Consider the following 6,000-nt stretch of genomic DNA (forward strand, 5'->3'; position numbering starts at 1 on the left):
CTGTATTTGCGTCCCGTCTAGGAGTTTAAAAAGTCACTATAGGACACTTATAGCAAAGACACAGAGGGAAAGAATTAACGAGCCCCTGTTTGCTATTAACCTCAAGTCAAACAAACAGTAGAAGAGCAAAACCATGCGACAGCGCTGGAACAACTGACGTGGGCCGTGCATCCGTGCTACCACGTTGCATTGGACACAGATAACACTGACCTTGTTCCGCGCCTGTTTGTAACGTAGTCCATATGCCCTCTAGTCTTTCATGTGGATTTGTCTTGTTACCTCTTTCGCCTCTGTCAAATTAAAACACATCGGTATGTGACGAGAAGAAACACCAACGGTATAAACTCTAACTACCAGCATAGAACACGTCAACTACCTGCACCAGGCCACTGCGGTGTAACAGGGCTGCATGGAACAAGTGCTTAGCACACCTACCTTCATGTTACTGCAAATTTGAAGTCCAAAAACACCGTCCACTACTTTCAGACTTACCTGACTTACCCACAGCACTCTAACTGCACGTCGCGTTCCACCCTGTGAATTCTGTGAACGAAAGTACTTCGATTGTAGTACTCTATGGAATTGGTTGCCCTCGTAAATAAACCATACACAAAGTTGATAAAGTCTTGTTATATTGTCAGTTTCCAGTGTCCTCCAATTTTGTATGTCTACATTCGTCACAGCACTGGTATAAAGTACCAGCTGCTTCGACCAGAATTCACAGAGCACTCGCGAACGTAGCTTTAACTCAAAAAAAAAAAAAAAATGGTTCAAATGGCTCTGAGCACTATGGGACTCAACTGCTGTGGTCATCAGTCCCCTAGAATTTAGAACTACTTAAACCTAACTAACCTAAGGACATCACACACATCCATGCCCGAGGCAGGATTCGAACCTGCGACCGTAGCAGTCGCACGGTTCCGGACTGCGCGCCTAGAACCGCGAGACCACCGCGGCCGGATAGCTTTAACTTCTCGGCCCAAAACTACTGATAGTCCTAACAAGATACTTGCATCAGAAGGCACAGTCATGAACTCTCACCATCCTACTCTGAAACTGTGCCCGCAACGTGGGCCTTTATACGACACACCGCCAGTATTGTTTGGGAAATGTTAGCACTTTCGCAACGAACATAAAATGACTACAGTCTTTCCCTGTTGAAATTAAACTGTAATCAGTGACGCTAATTACACACCACTGACACATCACACAGAGGAACTGTAAAGACAACCAACTTACTTGTGTGGTATCAATGGCGACGCGACTGCCAAAAGCTTTCTGCATTGCCTGATATCATCGAAACCTCTGAGAATTTCATAAAGCAAAAAACTCTTATAATCAGTAAACAAATGCACTTCCTGCGTCGTTCGACTATTAGCAACATTATTTACACAAGATGCACACAGAAGAAGCTTATTTTGCCATAACCGCAGAGCCATCTCGCGATATGTACACCTGCTTCAGATTCCAGTCGCGCTCTCTGCAACCAGTGGCGTGTCCTTCTGTCTAATGCCTGCAGGGATGAAAATGACGTCTCACTTCCACCTTTAATAATTGTGAGTAGTGGGACAACGTGGGTCCTGCGCCGCTTTTCATATCAAAATCATATTCAAATTAAATGAACTGATGACATAATCCCTTAATCCATTGTTATGCTAATTGATTTATTACTCCCTGGGGATACCTATTGTTATTCTGATGACATTAATAGTGTCTTCTGTACTGATTATTATTTGCATTTTTCAAGAAAAATCACTACCTTATATTATTTAGCTCAAGTGAAATATGTGGCACGTGAATCTAGTACATTTTGAATAATTGTAGACTGTTGCATATTTCTGATTGCTGTCGTTGTAATATGACATTGAAACTTGGCCCAAAACCCAGCATGCGGACCCAGAAACTAATTTATCAGTAGATTCAGATCATGGGTGAACACTTTAATCATGACACAAAATGGGAAACAATGTTGACTACATTACACATGAAATTGTAAACACTTTATTTCAATTAAAATAATCTTTGAACTGAGTGTCTGAACCGTCAGATCATTAAAACTATGCAGAGTGTTTGAAAACTTATGCTCACTAAATATTTCTGTACTTTGCAATTTGACAAAGTCTGTTAACTTTTTTTATGGAAAATAATTGTTTTTCAGTTCAGCAAATTAGTATACTCGGAGTTATTGTAGCACTTTGGACAGGAAAATGTCTAAGTAAATGACTAAGGATGAAATATGGTGCCTCAACACAGAGTTTACAGAACACAGAATTATTATTGACAACGAAATCACATAACTGGTCCATATAGTGATACAGTAGTCAACTGATAAATTGAGGTGAAAATGGTGGCAGCATCGATCTCCTGTGCTATTAAAAAAAGGCTGCCAAAGTATACATGGATTTCCTGTGCAACAAGCTCGGATGATTCTCTTCTTAGCGTCGGATTTTCATAGTACAAAGCTAGAGTATCCCATCAATAATAAGCGACGTTACTTCTACACCCAAGGTTGTGTTATATAATCTAGCAGTTCTTTTCGCCTCTTTCAGTTCACAAGATGTTCACCAATTGCCTGCTAGCCACCAATTAACTCATACCACACAAGAACTTTACAGTTTGACTGCCAGATCCACCTTCCCTATTCCTCCCTAGTCAGTTCTGTTGTGGAGCCACTTTCCTCCAAGTTTTAAATGATTACAAACCTACTTTCCTTTTGCATGAACCAGTAAAATAGAACATTTTCATTCTTTTACAGCACATTACTTTGGACATTCCATCTCTAGATTAATTAGAACAACATAAATTATCATAATCAATAAAACATTTACATTGATGTCACGTCAAACAGTTTGGTTATACAGTAGTCACATTAAGTAAAAGCACAAAAATAATTTATGTAAGATTACTATAGTTAATATCGATGATTGTCGACAGTAATGGTCACAAGATTGTTTTTCCACTGGATATGGTTTGTGGTGAGTGATGTAAGCAAGTGTTATTTTACCCAGTTATTTAATTTGGTGATATATTTCCCACAAAATATGCAAACAAGCTTGAGCAATGAATCAAAAGAGCCTCAATATGCGAACCAATGGGTTTTGGGATCAATGTGGTAAGAATTTTTACCTAACTGCGCCAGTATCCACCAATAAGATGTAAGGTGACATCATAGGAGTGGATGTACCGCAGTTGAGCTATTTTGCACCAATTTTTTAAAAATCAAATGCAATGCAGGATTTCCAGGAGTGGAGGGGAAGGGTGTGGAGGGGGGAAGGAAGACTGAGTGACTGCTCAGAGGGGAAGAAGCGGCTCAGAACAGACAAAGAGAGGGGAGGGGTGACAATCCCTTTACTCAAAAGGATTGGGATGGTGGATGGCGAGGGAAGTGGTAGGGATTTCTCAGAAGGACTGTATATCCCTATGGGATCATAAATCAATAAGCACAATACTTACTTGTGTGGTATCAATGGCGACGCGACTGCCAAAAGCTTTCTGCATTGCCTGATATCATCGAAACCTCTGAGAATTTCATAAAGCAAAAAACTCTTATAATCAGTAAACAAATGCACTTCCTGCGTCGTTCGACTATTAGCAACATTATTTACACAAGATGCACACAGAAGAAGCTTATCCATAGGGAGTCATAAATCAGTTAGCATAATAGTAGATTAAGGGATTATGTAATCAATTAATTATCTTATCAACTTGATACCAAAAGAACCCCAGACTTCCCTTTTCCCCACTACTATCGTGAATGTTTCTGATATTAGAATACCACGCATCGTTACCTTTAAGTGAGACGTTTGCAGAATGATATCTGCCAGAATTCAGCGTCTTTCCTAACCATTCAAGTCCTTAACATTCTCAGGCCCTATTTTTAAGCTACTCTGGCCTCATCTAATGGAAAGAGGGGGTGTCCGCTGCTGCAAGCAACGCAGTATTTTTGGTTTAAGACACATTTTGTATTCATTTGTCAGCCTTTGAACCTCCTAGAAGCGGTGCTGCAGCTGTCCATTCACAGATAACCTGCATTTATCGGCCATCACCACCCCACACTACGACACTGTCGGCGCCCGCTGCTTCCCACACTCGTGAATTACGATCGACCATGCGAATAAAAGCGTAAATATCTTGTGAGCTGTTACTCCAATCGTTGTAGTTTTCATCTCCATTAATGTAATGAAAATCTCTATGCAACTGGAAATGATATTACTTGCACACTATTCCTTTAATTATTTTAATGTACCCAATCGTGGACAAGGGGCACAATGAGCCATGCTTCATGTTGGTGGTACACGTAACCCATCTCACAAAGTACATAGTTATTTTGTAGCACCTGCTGTTCAGGAGATTTCACAGAAATCCAGTCCTGGTTGCTGCAAAGCCAACAGCACCTTTTTTCGCTGTATTTTCTCTAACCGATTGTGAACACTCGCCAAAACAGTGAAGTCAATGAACTCGCTGTGACAGCAACGCTGGACAAAATCCAAACTGCACACCACTCACAATTTTACTGACCAGAGTGGTCTGCAGAGAACTACCGTGAACTACGGTGATAACACTGAACTAATACAATATTACACCAACAGTATAACATAAAACCAGTCAACTCTAATTAAATGAAAGATCGTCATTCAGAAACTGGGTATTAGCATTTCGCATCAACGATCCAGCACGCTATTGTAAGACTTTTTTTTATTTTCTTGAGTCATCAATCATCAGTCCTCTAACTGGTTTGATGTATTCCTCTCCTGTGCCAGCCTCTTAATCTCAGAGAAGCACATGCGACCTGCTTCCTCAATTATTTGCTGGATATATTCCAATCTTGTCTACCTCTACAGTTTTTGCCCTCTACAACTCCCTTTAGTACCATGGAAGTCATTCCCTGATGCCTTATCAGATGTCTTACCATTCTGTCCTTTCTCCTTGTCAGTGTTTTGTTTTCCACATATTCCTTTCCTCTCTGATTCTGCCCAGAATTTCCTCATTTATCTTATCAGTCCAACTAATTATCAACATTTATCTGTAGCATCACATCTCAAGTGCTTTTATTCTCTTTTTTCCCGTTTTCCCGCAGCCCAAGTTCGGCTACAATAAAATTCTGTGCTCCAAACGTATATTCTCAGGAATTCCTTCCTCAAATTGAGGCCTATGTTTGATAGTAATTGACTTCTCTTGGCCAGGAATGCCGTTTTCACCAGTGCTAGTGTGCTTTTCATGTCGTCCTTGCTCCTTCCGTCATAGGTCACTTTGCTGCATAGGTAGTAGAACTTCATCTACTTCGTGTTTTTTAATCCTGATGTTAAGTTTCTCGTTGTTATCATTTCTGCTACTTCTTATAACTTTCGTCTTTCTTCAATTTACTCTCAATCCATATTCTGTACTTATTATACTGTTCATTCCATTCAGACGATCATATAATTCTTCTTGACTTTCACTCACGATAGCAATGGCATCAGCGAATCGTATCAGTGATATCCTTTCGCCTTGAATTTTAATTCCGCTCCTGAGCCTTTCATTTATTTCCATCATTGCTTCTCCGATGTACAGATTGAACAGTAGGGACAGAAACTACGTCCCTGTCTTACACCCTTTTTAAACCGAGCACGCCGTTCTTGGTCGTCCACTCTTATTATTCCCTCTTGTCTCTTATACATATTGTATATTACCCGACACTCCCTACAACTTACCCCTATTTTTCTCAGAATTCCAAACATCTTGCACCATTTTACACTGTCGAACGCTTTTTGCATGTCGATAAATCGTATAAACATGTCTTCATTTTTCTTTAGTCTTGCTTCAACGGCAATGTCAGAATGGCCTCTTTGATGCCTACATCTTTCCTAAAGCCAAACTGATCCTTATCTAACATATTTTAAATTTCCTTGTCCATTCTTCTGTACATCATTCTTGTCATCAACTTGGATACATGAACTGTTAAGCTGATTGTGTGATAATTCTCGCACTTGTCGGCTCTTGCAGTCTACGGAGTTCGAAAAT

Source organism: Schistocerca nitens, chromosome 1 (genome assembly GCF_023898315.1).
Source record: "Schistocerca nitens isolate TAMUIC-IGC-003100 chromosome 1, iqSchNite1.1, whole genome shotgun sequence".
In the NCBI taxonomy this organism is placed as follows: Eukaryota; Metazoa; Arthropoda; class Insecta; order Orthoptera; family Acrididae; genus Schistocerca; species Schistocerca nitens.